The following is a 14,074-nucleotide window of genomic DNA, read 5'->3' as shown; positions in this document are numbered from 1 at the left end:
TTATAAGGTTTGTTCGAATGAATAGGATGAATGACAAAGAGGGGAATACCCTAAAGACAAGGAGGAAGATACCTCTAGAGAAAACCACCAATAAGAGCACCCGTCCAATAGGAATTAGGCGTAGGAAGGCGGGGAGCGAATCGCGACAATAAGGAAGGCGGAAACGATCAAAAGCCAATACGGAAAACCGTCCAATGGCACAATAATACCAAGAGGCGGGGACCCAGTCGCGAGAATAGAAAAAGCGGAAACGAACCGCATAGGAAAGGGAAAAGTGAAGAAGAAGAGAGTTCAACTTAGGCAACGAACCGGGAAGGACGTTTTTCCGAGCGCGGTTATTAAAAACGTTGCGTAGTATCGCAGAAAAGCGCGATCAGTTGCTTCTCATCGTAAGATCGGTTCATTTAGGGGCCGTGATAATAAAATTTGATCATTTAGGGGCGAAACGCGAATTAATAAGCGAAAGAACGGCGGATCAAAAGTGTTGCGTAACAACCGACGCCATTGCCCGAATGACGAAACGCGATACGCGAATAAGGGTAGACTTCAAGCCCTGTTGAGTCTAAAGGACTTTTCGAACGGAAACGATTATAAGTGTGAGTGTGACCGAGTAAATGATTAAGTTAAGTTTGTGAAATAAAGATTATTTTTTGATAACTCGAGTCAAAGATACATTCACCTATCCACTGCGCGACAAGCGAGTTGAAACAACGAACTTTAAATAAATTAAATAAGAACGATAAGAGGGACTAAAAGAGAAAGTGAACTACGAAGTCTGATGCATGGTGCAGCCCGTCCAATAGCGGCCTAAGGACTAGAAGCGATCCTGTACGAGGCGAGGACGACATCGAGGTTCCACCATTGAAGAAGGAAGGGCATTTGTGAATAGACGATAAAGGCACACGGCAGCCCAAGGATTCCTTGACGACCTTGCTTGTAGTAAAGGACAAACAAGCTGGCGACCAATCAAATAAGAGCGGACACACAACGAAAAGGTAAACTACCGGAAAAGGTAAAGAGGAATTAATTAATGTCCGGCTACAGCACAATAGCGACGCAAGTAAATTCAACAATAGCAGTAAAACCGAAAGAATACTAAGGCATTTAAATATTTTTTGCTAACTTGGCGACCGTGACAGGACCGCGCATAAAGGCTCACGTCGTGACTTGTTTCGCGAAAACAAACGTTGAGATTTAGAGAGACGCGGCGGTTTGCTAAAGAGAAAGATTAAGTAAAGTAAAGTAAAGTAAAGTAAAGTAGATAAAAAGTCGCTGATACAGAAAACAAGTGTGCATGAAGATATTTGCATGAAAAATTGCATGATGCAACATTATTTGATGATTAATGATATGATTTGATAAGATGTTAATGATTCCAATGCTTTGATAGAAAAGTAGAATCAGTGTAATGATAAAGACTAATTTGACAAAGGCTAATTGCAAAGATTAAGCTCGATTTTCATGAAGTAAAACCTCTTAGTAAAGATAGAGTCAGTGAATAATCAAAAGAGCACTTTAACGTAAAGATAAATTCAGTGATTAGTGAAAAGTGGCAAACAAAAGATTAAATTACTAATTCCTAAAGGGAAATTCTGGCCAAAATTATTTTTGAAATACAAGACTTAATAAGATTTTGAAAGATTTTCAGAAAATGACAAATGAAACTTAGAATTACTATTTCCTAAAGGGATTCCCTGGCCAAATTGATTTTCGAATAAAAAAACTTAATAAAATTTTGAAAGATTTTCAGAAAAACTACAAGTAAAAGCTAAAATTGCTAAATTCCAAAACGAACCCCTGCTCAATTTTTTTTTATGAAAAACAAAGCATTTACCACTTATATTTTATGTGCTAATAAGACTTTGAAAGAATTTTGACAGGTTATTGATGAGAAATATATGTATGTGATCCTATCCCATTCCAATAATAAAGAGAAAAGAGAAAGCGCAACAAATATACAAAGCGCATTTTTGAAGAAATCGATATAACACTCTACAAGTTTCAGATTCTTAATTTTAAGATCTAGGTTATTAAAAATGACGACGATAAGGACACCAGGAGCTACAAATAGCGCAATAATGGGAAACAAAGGAGAAAGAGATGCAAAAGCTACTACTAGTGCGGGAAGAGCACGTAGCATATCACCAAAGACAACCAGAAGCGGGAAAACATATGCAGACGTCGCCAGAACACCGATAAGGACAAGGAAGGCGGAAATGTTCAACGTCATGCTAGATATAGATAAAGATATAGATAGATTCAATAAGACATACGCGACAATTACAGATAAGAATTCCAATGTTAAAACAAATAGCGATAGAATCGAGAAAGAAAATGTAAACGACAATGTCGGTAAAGATAAGATGATGTATGATGCGTTAGTTAAGATAATGCAGAGATTGGATGGTTTAGAAGAAAAGGTGCGAGTTAAAAAGAGTCGTAAAGAAAGGAAACGCGATAGTTCAAGTTCAGATTCGAGCGCGAATAATAATACCGTAGTTTCGAATGCGATATCGTACAATTCTCAAGAAGCCAGAATAGAACAAAACGTAGCCAGATTAGACCAGGCTCAAAGTAACATTGTGAATATTAGATTACCAAGAGGGGGATGGTTGCAAAACCCCTTTGCAGAATTAACGTACATGGGTAAGAATGATAGTCAAAATCCCGTGAGATTTATTCAAAAGTTTGAAAATATTGCAGATTATGAAAAGGTAGAATACACAGACAGATTATATTATTTTGGAAATACACTAAAAGAGTCAGCACAGACATGGTTCGAGTTAAACTCACCAGTGGACTTTAATGATGCAAAGGAGATGTTCTTGGAACAATTTTGGTCAAGCGACGAACAAGCGCGATTTAGGCGTAGAATTTATACGGGTAAATTTAGACCGGAATTAAAAATGACAATGTCAGAATACACGTTGAATTTAGCTAGACAGGCAAAATTATTAACGCCACCAATGACCGAAAACGAGATTATAGATGCCGTTAAGAGGCACTTTTCTACGGATATAGCTAGGGAGATTAGACCAGCTACGGTAAGCAGTCTTAAAGACTTAACGAGATTTCTAAATATAATAGAGTCGGAAAGGAAGAGTACGCGACAGTCCTATAACGAGTCGAAACAAAGCGGAAATATGGGAGCGCGAAATAAAATCGTTAATCCTAGGGATACGCGAGACTTCGTTATGGATACCAAACGTCGTGGAGATCATAACAATAGGTATCAACCTAATTACCAAAAGAGATTTAATAATAATTATATTGAGCCAAAGAAACAGTTAGCGATAACTCAGAGCGAAAATACGAAGCAAACTAATGTACGCGATAACGCGAATTACCAAAAACAAATGTATTATAATAAGAACAAAAATGTAGGACCAAAGTACACGAGTACGGTTCAAATAGAGGAGTTACCAAACTCAGATGAGGAGAATATTCAAGTAAATCAGGCTGTAAATAAAAAAGGTTCGAGTAAAGCTAGTTCGAATGCGCAAATGTATGTGAAGGCCGAGAAAAACGAGCGTAGTTTTAAGAACCACAGTCAGGATCGAAACGATAATAGTAGAGACGAGAGATATTGTAACGCGATTAGCGTAAGGAACGAAAAATGTAAACGAGCGCAAAGCTTCAAAGATAAGAATAAACGCGAGACCGAGAGTAATTATAAGCAGCGTTATGAATCGCAGAAAAATGCGAATAATTATAATAGATATTCGACGAACGGAAACGATTGTAAAAATGTGCGTAATGCACCACGGGAAAATACAAAAAATTGTAAGCGCGAACAAAAAATGAAATGTAATAATAGACAACAGCGAAGTAAGATTGGAAAGAATGAGCGTGAAATGAATGTTGATCCGAACCAGCGTAAGGGTAGGCAACAGGAACAAACTGTAAATTCCATAGAACGCGGACAACATGATGCGCGAATAGATAGAAAGGACGTAGTGAAGGTGAATCTTAGGAGAAACGCGTTAGAACAGGAGTTACGAGCTCAGACGCGAGACCGAGATAGGTTGAATGAGTATAGAAAAACGAGGAAATGTAACAAAGCGCGAAGACACTTAGAAAACACAGTCGAATTGAATATATTGCGAACAAAAGAACTAATAGATAGCTTAGACGAGGAAATGTCGAGCGAACAAAATAAGAAGGCAAGAATAATCAAAGTGCCTTTAATTAAGATTAAATTCTCAGAGATAGAACTAAAAGCTTTAATAGATACGGGAGCACAAATTTCGGCAATTACCAAAACCGTTTACGACAATTTAGTCAATGCGGGAGTACCAATGTCAATAGTTCCGATTAGAAAATTTATTTTGAAAGGAGCATTTCAAGAAAAGGGGGCAACGATTAACAATAAAGTTAGATTGTCTTTCTTTTATAATAACAAGCGATACACTCAAGAGTTTTACTTGGTAGAAAAATTAGCGTATGACGTTATACTGGGTATAGACTTTTTGAATAAATATAAGATGCAGCTCAACTGCGGTGATAATTTTGAAATAGAGTTTGACAATGCCGAAGAATTAGAAAAGACCATAGCTTCAATTGATATAAACGAGGCTCAAGAGAAATTAGATAGACTTTTATACGAGAACGAACAGTTATTTGAGGAAGAATACGGTTGTGTTACACATTATACACACCACATAGACATCACGACAAATGCGCCATACAAACGAAAGACTTATCCAGTGCCTGAAAAACACTTGGATCAAGTAGTTGCGTATTTAGATGAGTTAGAACAGGAAGGAATAATTTCGAAAGAGCAAACGCCGTACGTAAATCCATTAGTGGTAGTAGTTAAGAAAAACGGCAGTATTAGAATTTGTTTAGATGCTCGCGAACTTAATAAGAGAATGAGTAATGACCACGCCCAACCACCTACTACAGAGGACGTTTTCAGACGTATAGGGCATAAGAAATATTTTACCGTCTTAGATGTGAAAAATGCATTTTGGCAGATACCGTTAGATGAGGAATCGCGGAAGTATACAGGATTTTTGTTCGACGGACAGACGTACGTTTTTAATAGACTACCTTTTGGGATTAAGACTGCAGGAGCGTCATTTACGCGATGCATGGTTAAAGCCTTGGGCAAGCAGCATTCCGATTTTTTGATAACGTACTTAGACGACGTGTTGATAGCGTCAGATACACTAGAGGAACACCTCGAACATTTGAAAATAGTTTTGACTAAACTCAATAGAGTAGGATTCAGATTGAATCGAGAAAAGTGTGAATTTATAAAAACCGAGATTAAATTCTTAGGACACACGTTTACGGAAGTAAAAGCGGAAATAAACGCGGAAACGCGAAGCGCTATAAAGAATTGTCAACAACCAAAGAACAAGAAACAATTGCAGTCGTTTTTAGGTCTCATAAATTGGGACAGACGCTTTGTTAAGAATTTGTCAAGAATGACCCAACCTTTGGAAAGATTGTTAAGAAAAAACGTTAAATTTACGTGGACAAGCGTAGAACAAAACGCGTTTAGCGAGGTTAAGAGAGCATTCGAAGAAGCTCCAGACTTATATTTGATACAACCCGGTTACAAGTTCGGAATTTTTATAGATGCGAGTACGACAGGTCTAGGTGCTAGGTTATACCAGTACAAAGAGGGCGAAGAAGCCAAATGGACCGTAGCTTACGCAAGTAGGAGCCTGAAAGGGGCTGAACAAAATTACACAGTGACAGAATTAGAGACATTAGCGTTAGTATGGGCGCTTAAGAAATGGAACACTTTGTTGTTAGGAAGACACGTTAGAGTACACACAGACCATAAAAACCTCGAATTCTTAAGTACGTGCGTTAGCAACAACACGCGGATAGCGAGATGGTTTGAGTACCTACAGGAGTTTGATTTAGAAATTATTCATATCGCGGGAAAAGCGAATAAAGAAGCGGACTTATTGTCAAGATCGTTTAGCGAAAACGCGGACGAGGACAGATATGTTAAGCGTATAGCTTTAGTGACAAGTCAAAGGGAAGGTACGAACACAGAATCGTGGATACCGTTGATAAGACGAGCTCAGCTCAAATCTCATAGATTGATAAGATTAGTGGACGAAGATCCAGAAAACATATATTGGAGAGATAATTTAATAAGAATAAGAATGACAGATGACAGCGATACTATCGTGATACCGGATGATAAAACTGCATGGCTCATATTGGAAAAAATCCATAAGCTATTGATGCACTTCGGTACAGATAAAGTAATAGGATTTGCGAATAGGCATTTTCAAATAAATAACGTAGAGAGATTAGCTAGGGACGTAGTAGCGTCATGTCACGTTTGCTTAGCAACGAAACCGTATAATAGAGCGACAGTAGGAAGTCAATATTACGACTTACCGAATCAACCAGGCCAAACCGTTTCGATGGACATATTTGGGCCGTTACCGCAAACAGCGAAGGGCTATAAATACATTTTAGTCATAACAGATCAATTTTCAAAGCATACGAAGATATATCCGATGCGAAACCAAATTTTGAATACGATATTAGAGATATTGGAAAATGAGTATTTCCCTGAAGTGGGACTACCAGTGGAAATTTTGACAGATAATGGGGGGCAGTTCATATCTGATAGATGGAAGGCATTTGCTCGCGAATTCGAGTTTAACATTAGAAAGACCTCGCCTTATAACCCTCAGAGTAACCCAGTAGAGTGCGTAATACGGGAAATAGATAGAGCGATTAATGCCTACGCTAGTAACAAGCAGACTACTTGGGATAGACTTTTAGTTAACGTAATTAACGCGACCGAACACGCTTCAACAGGGTTTACACCAGACGAACTCCATTTGGACGTAAAACGCGTCGTAGACATTAACCCAGCGTTGTTACCGTTAGAAGAAATAGATATCGAAAGAGCGAACAAAATTGAAATAGCGCGTCAAAGTTTAGAAATAGCGGCGAGAAAGCGTAAAGCGCAACAGGATAAGCGACAGATAGCGAGAGATTATGAAATAGGAGACCTAGTATGGATAAAGATGCATCGAAGGTCAGACGCTAGTCGTAAATTAACAAAAAAAATACATATTCTATTTGATGGACCATACCAAATTGTACGCGTAGTTAGGCGTAACGCATATGTAATTGCGGATTTAGATGATAATGAAATAGGCGTTTATAACTCGAGGCAAATAAGACCTCATAGGGAAGCGCAGTATAGGCCTACACAGGAAGAATTAGAAGACGACAACGAAGATTCAACAAGACCTCAAGGCGAAACGCAAAATGACGAAGAACGCCAAAGCGAGGAGAACTTCGAGAGTATTGAAGAAGATTTAGAAGACTACGACGAAGATCCAACAAAGCCTCAAGGCGGACCGCATAACAACGGAGAACGCCTTAGCGAGGAGGACTTCGAAAACAACGAGGATACGGAGTATGCACAACGAGAGGCCGAAAGTTACGAGTGTATTCACAAAATGAATCAGAAGAACGATACACAGATAACGAGAGGTACGAGGATGAACATTCCCTACCGGATCAAGAGCGAGAAGACAGCTCAGAAAACGAAGAACGCGTCAATAATATACGAATAAATTTAATCACGATAAGTGATAGCGATGAAGAAATATCTTCAGATATAGATTCAGAAGACACAATCTTAATGGAAAGCCAATGGAAGCGAGAAGAAAGAGGTAAAACTCTAAAAACAACCCTAAAGTCCGAGGAAGACAATAACGGAGTTGACAGGGAAATAAAACAACCCGATAACAACAATTTCGAGTCTACAGGGATGAGCAACCTACCGATTAAAAAAGAAGATCATAGCGAGGAGAAAACCGCTCAAGATCAATATGTAATAACAGAAAGAATTTTCAGCCAATCACAAGGCAAGGTGAAAACCGAAGTCACTTCGATTAAAGAAAAATATACGAGCAGGAACATCAACCTGAAATTTATAATGATACCTATATAATAGACCAATCAGAGGTCAGGAAAATTGAAAATTCGCCTGAATTAATAAATAGGCGTAGAGACGAGCGAAAAGCCGTAATAAATGTTAAATCAATCTTAAGAAAGTCAAGTACAAGACAAAGTGCGGAAAAATGCACGAAGAGGCTAAAGGACTATTTTATAAATCCGAAAGATACAACGGATGAGTCAGACGAAGAGGAAAAAAGATTTTCGAGTGAAGAAAGGTATAAAACTAATGGCGAGAAACTCCAGAACGAGGAAACACAGACCATTCCTGGAAACACTCTGAAAATGAAAATGAATAAGAAGGAAGTTACATGGAAGTCCAGCCCTAAAACGAAACAATGGCTGCGTTCAGCAGAACATTTGTTTTGCAACTGTTGGAAGTTTCCTTCGCGCTAATTGGATCATACTTTTAGATCTAGAAGAATGGTCCTATCTCAGCAGACAATCATAAAACGGTTGCAAAACTGTTGAGTCTGCTGAACGCAGCCAATGTTACCCATCGCATTAATTGCGTGATTTATGCCAAACACTGTCAACAACGGCAGAGAACCGCGAAGAGACAAAGATAGAAAGTGTTACGAAGAGTAATAATCAAAAGGAAGAAAGATTAAAGGAAAAAAGGATGTCTTCATCCGAAACCGATAACAATTTCGACTTGAAAGAGTTGGAAAAGGAAGAAAAGGAAGTGGCGGAAGCGCTGAAAGAACAGATAGAAAGAAAATTCGAAGTGTTAAGACGAAGAAGGCAGCTGAAAGAAATGAAGTTTATGCTTCAGAAACTGAGGCAGGTACCACATGAGCAACATACCGAAGACCTCAGAACGACGATTCAACAAACTGAAATAAGGAAGATCATGGAGACATGTAAGAACCTCACGTATAAGAGAAGGATTGTCGAGGATGCTTTTAAGATCCAAGACGAGAAGGGACGCGATGTGTGTAAAGTTAATGCCACATTTGTGATCCAAAACCTGAAAAAAGAAAAGGAAAAGGAAACAACAATGTACCAGGTACACTACACGATAAACGACAATCAGATAAGGAGGAACAGAGTATTAAGAGCAGAACAAATAACAAGCGCAGATGCAAGATTCAGGAAATATACAATGACTGAAGCAAGAGTATTGGATCTGATAAGACCAACGATTACTAACATCGAGACACCATCGACGTCTAAAGATTATTTGAAAGAAAACATCATACTGGAAACTTTAAGCGAAGATCAACCAATTAAAAGAAAGAAGCAACAATCCAGCGATGATGAAGAGCCAAAGAGACAAACCAAGGCCGAAGTGGCAAGAAAGAAACCGAGGATCTCGGGAAGATTCGTCTCAAAAGACGTAATAAAAGAAGATATCGTAAGTCAAATGCGATAAAATAAATTCTAAACATTAATAAACTCGTTAAAAAATTACATTTTTAAACAACTTTAAGCGAGGAGTATGTGACCGAATACATTCGTGCACAATTATAATTTATTTTAATTCAACAATAGGAAATACTTACCTTGGAAACCCAGGAAGTAGCGGAGGAAATCCAGATAGAAGAGGACAAGAAAGAAGACGTCACCTAAAAATTATAAAACAAAATAAAAATTAATTATTTTAATAAAAACATATTTTAACCCTTATTATAATAAACGATTATTTTACTGTATAAATAACATAAACGAAACAAAATTTTAAGTCTAAAAAAGAAATTAGTATTAGCCGCGATCAAGAGGTCGATAAAGTAGGAAAAAGACCTATCGATTATAATTATTTAGTTCATAAGTCGGCAATTTAATAATGTTTCATATTTTTAGGTTATTATATACCACATAAACAAATAAAACAAAAATTTAATCAACATTATTTTTTAGCAAAAGGATAAATCGGTAAGGTAGAGAACCACCGATGTTTAATTTAGATTATCATAGGATAGGTTACCGAAAGAGATATAAAATTTAAGTTTGTAATAATTCTTTATTTTTAGCCAATCAGGTAACTCGGTTTGTTCAGAAACTGCCGAGGTTAAATAACTATTATATTATAAGGTTTGTTCGAATGAATAGGATGAATGACAAAGAGGGGAATACCCTAAAGACAAGGAGGAAGATACCTCTAGAGAAAACCACCAATAAGAGCACCCGTCCAATAGGAATTAGGCGTAGGAAGGCGGGGAGCGAATCGCGACAATAAGGAAGGCGGAAACGATCAAAAGCCAATACGGAAAACCGTCCAATGGCACAATAATACCAAGAGGCGGGGACCCAGTCGCGAGAATAGAAAAAGCGGAAACGAACCGCATAGGAAAGGGAAAAGTGAAGAAGAAGAGAGTTCAACTTAGGCAACGAACCGGGAAGGACGTTTTTCCGAGCGCGGTTATTAAAAACGTTGCGTAGTATCGCAGAAAAGCGCGATCAGTTGCTTCTCATCGTAAGATCGGTTCATTTAGGGGCCGTGATAATAAAATTTGATCATTTAGGGGCGAAACGCGAATTAATAAGCGAAAGAACGGCGGATCAAAAGTGTTGCGTAACAACCGACGCCATTGCCCGAATGACGAAACGCGATACGCGAATAAGGGTAGACTTCAAGCCCTGTTGAGTCTAAAGGACTTTTCGAACGGAAACGATTATAAGTGTGAGTGTGACCGAGTAAATGATTAAGTTAAGTTTGTGAAATAAAGATTATTTTTTGATAACTCGAGTCAAAGATACATTCACCTATCCACTGCGCGACAAGCGAGTTGAAACAACGAACTTTAAGTAAATTAAATAAGAACAATAAGAGGGACTGAAATAGAGAGTGAACTACGAAGTCCGATGCATGGTGCAGCCCGTCCAGTAGCAGCCTAAGGACTAGAAGCGATCCTATACGAGGCGAGGACGACATTGAGGTTCCACCATTGGAAAAGAAAGGGCATTTACGAATAGACTACAAAGGCACACGGCAGCCCAAAGATTCCTTGACGACCTTGCTTGTAGTAAAGGACAAACAAGCTGGCGACCAATCAAATAAGAGCGGACACACAACGAAAAGGTAAACTACCGGAAAAGGTAAAGAGGAATTAATTAATGTCCGGCTACAACCTAACCTTCCTTGATTCAATCAAATTTCACATTTCGTAAATAGAATAGCATCGTTGGGTAATATGGATGAATTGGTCAAGGCATGTGGTCATATCAAAAGTAAAATCACTTGTTTTAAAACATATATAACAAAGATAACAGATAGATTACCAGACACCTCTCAGCCATTAGATAACCTAAAAAGATTTTAATTAGCAGAGCGCCTTAAACATATAAGAGTGTACAAGTATGACATTTTACAAATTCAGATCGACGAACTTGGTTCAGGCGCAGACTAAGCAAGGAATGAAGAATACAGACAAGTATTCGAAGGTGACTATTATGGTGTAATAGCTCAAGCCGAAGTCCTGCTTAATCGTGGTAAGACAGAACAAGAGGGTCTCGGTGCAGTTGGTGTTGGTGTTCGGGATGTGATTCCGTTGATAACGCATATTAATCCGGGACAACAAAATACAGAGGGTCCCACCAATGTGGTAAGGCAGACAAATCAAAACATCGTGGTTAAAGCATCAGGTATTAGGTTACCAACCATCGAATTACCAAAATTTAATGGAGACATAGCTGAATGGCTTGGCTTCAGAGACACTTTCCAGTCACTCATACATAGTAACGAAACACTAGATCAGATACAAAGATTTCATTATTTGAAGGCCGCACTAGAAGATAAAGCAGCTCAGATTATCAAATCATTAGAGTTTTCAGCGGGCAACTACACTGTAGCGTGGGATGCAATTTGTAGTCGTTACAACAATAAAAAATTACTAACACATAATCACATCAAGGCTATCTTTAGCATTAGTCACATGCAAGAAGGATCTTCAACTCAAATTCGTAGTATCGTAGATACACTTAATAAACATATAAGAGCTTTAAATGTGTTAGGACAATCAACTGAACATTGGGATTTACTACTCATATATTTGATTTTATCCAAGTTAGATAGTATTACAGCAGAGGAATGGGAGAAACAATGTGCAGGCAATGAAGTTTCGAATTTTGTAGAATTCAAGGAGTTTCTTGATTCGCGAGCGAGTTTATTGGAGACGTTAGAGTCTAATAGTAAAGATACAAGCAAACTTAAAAAGGTAGATCGTAGTAAGACTAAATCACTCTTAATTAAAAATCAGACTTGCGTAGTTTGTAAAAAAACACATCATGTGTCACAATGTCCTAAATTTTTAGAACTCACCTCAAAGGAGACTAGAATGCTTGAGAAGTACTAAATTATGTCTTAATTGCTTAAAACCCGGGCATTTCATTAAAGACTGCAAATCTAGCACATGTAAACGATGTTCCGGTAAACACAACACGTTAATTCATTTTGATAAGCCTTCATCAACACAAGACAAAAGTGAAGACAAGCCAAAAAATGATACTACAGTTTTACACTCGCATGAACAATTCAACAATAGTCATGTTCTTTTGTCAACAGCGTTATTACTTGTTAAGGATAAACACGCAAAAACACACAAGGTTCGCGCTATTTTAGATCCTGGATCGCAATCCAGTTTGATTACTAGCAGCCTTTGTGAAAGGTTACAACTAGAAAAAACAAGCGTACAGATCAATTTAGAAGCTATAAACAACTCATCGTGTCAAATAAGACATAAGTGCAATCTTAATGTAACAACTTATCACAATAACTACAGTTTTGATTTATCATGCCTCATTATTTCAGAGATAACTGGACCGCTACCAAACGTTGTCATTGATAAGGAAAGGCTTTAGATACCCTCCAATATAAGACTAGCGGATCCTACATTTCACCTACCATCAAAGGTAGACATTCTTATAGGAGCGGATAGCTTCTGGAATTTACTTTGCGTGGGGCAAATCAAGGTAGGAAGGGAACAACTTATCATGCAAAAAACGAAGTTAGGTTGGATTGCGGCAGGTCCCTTAGGAATTTCTTCTACAAATACAGTAAAGTGCAATTTGAGCAAGTACGTTGATATCAACGATCAATTAGTAAAGTTTTGGGAACTCGAAGAATATTCCGATCAGAAGCCACTTTCTCAAGAGAAAAGGCAATGCGAAGAACATTTTTTAAAAACATATAGGCGCGACAATAGTGGAAGGTTTGTTGTCCATATTCCCTTAAAGGAGAATCCAAATGTATTAGGTGACTCTTATCTTACGGCTCAAAAACGCTTAGTTAATCTCGAGAAGAAACTTAAAAAAATTCCTGTAGTTAGAGAGCAATACGTAGCATTCTTACAAGAGTATAACGAGTTAGGTTGTAGCCGGACATTAATTAATTCCTCTTTACCTTTTCCGGTAGTTTACCTTTTCGTTGTGTGTCCGCTCTTATTTGATTGGTCGCCAGCTTGTTTGTCCTTTACTACAAGCAAGGTCGTCAAGGAATCTTTGAGCTGCCGTGTGCCTTTGTAGTCTATTTGTAAAAGCCCTTCCTTTTCCAATGGTGGAACCTCAATGTCGTCCTCGCCTCGTATAGGATCGCTTCTAGTCCTTAGGCTGCTACTGGACGGGCTGCACCATGCATCGGACTTCGTAGTTCACTCTCTATTTCAGTCCCTCTTATCGTTCTTATTTAATTTATTTAAAGTTCGTTGTTTCAACTCGCTTGTCGCGCAGTGGATAGGTGAATGTATCTTTGACTCGAGTTATCAAAAAATAATCTTTATTTCACAAACTTAACTTAATCATTTACTCGGTCACACTCACACTTATAATCGTTTCCGTTCGAAAAGTCCTTTAGACTCAACAGGGCTTGAAGTCTACCCTTATTCGCGTTTCGCGTTTCGTCATTCGGGCAATGGCGTCGGTTGTTACGCAACACTTTTGATCCGCCGTTCTTTCGCTTATTAATTCGCGTTTCGCCCCTAAATGATCAAATTTTATTATCACGGCCCCTAAATGAACCGGTCTTACAATGAGAATCAACTGATCGCGTTTTTCTACGATATTACGCAACGGATTTTATAACCGCGCTTGGAAACATGTCCTTCCCGGTTCGTTGCTCTAGTTGAACTCTCTCTTCTTCTTCACTTTCCCTTTCCTAGGCGGTTCGTTTCCGCTTTCTCTATTC

The sequence above is a fragment of the Mycetomoellerius zeteki genome, unplaced genomic scaffold (genome assembly GCF_001594055.1).
Source record: "Mycetomoellerius zeteki isolate Tzet28-1 unplaced genomic scaffold, Tzet1.0 scaffold725, whole genome shotgun sequence".
Taxonomy (NCBI): Eukaryota; Metazoa; Arthropoda; class Insecta; order Hymenoptera; family Formicidae; genus Mycetomoellerius; species Mycetomoellerius zeteki.
The sequence above is the reverse complement of the archived record's forward strand: the minus strand, read 5'-3'. Positions refer to the sequence as shown.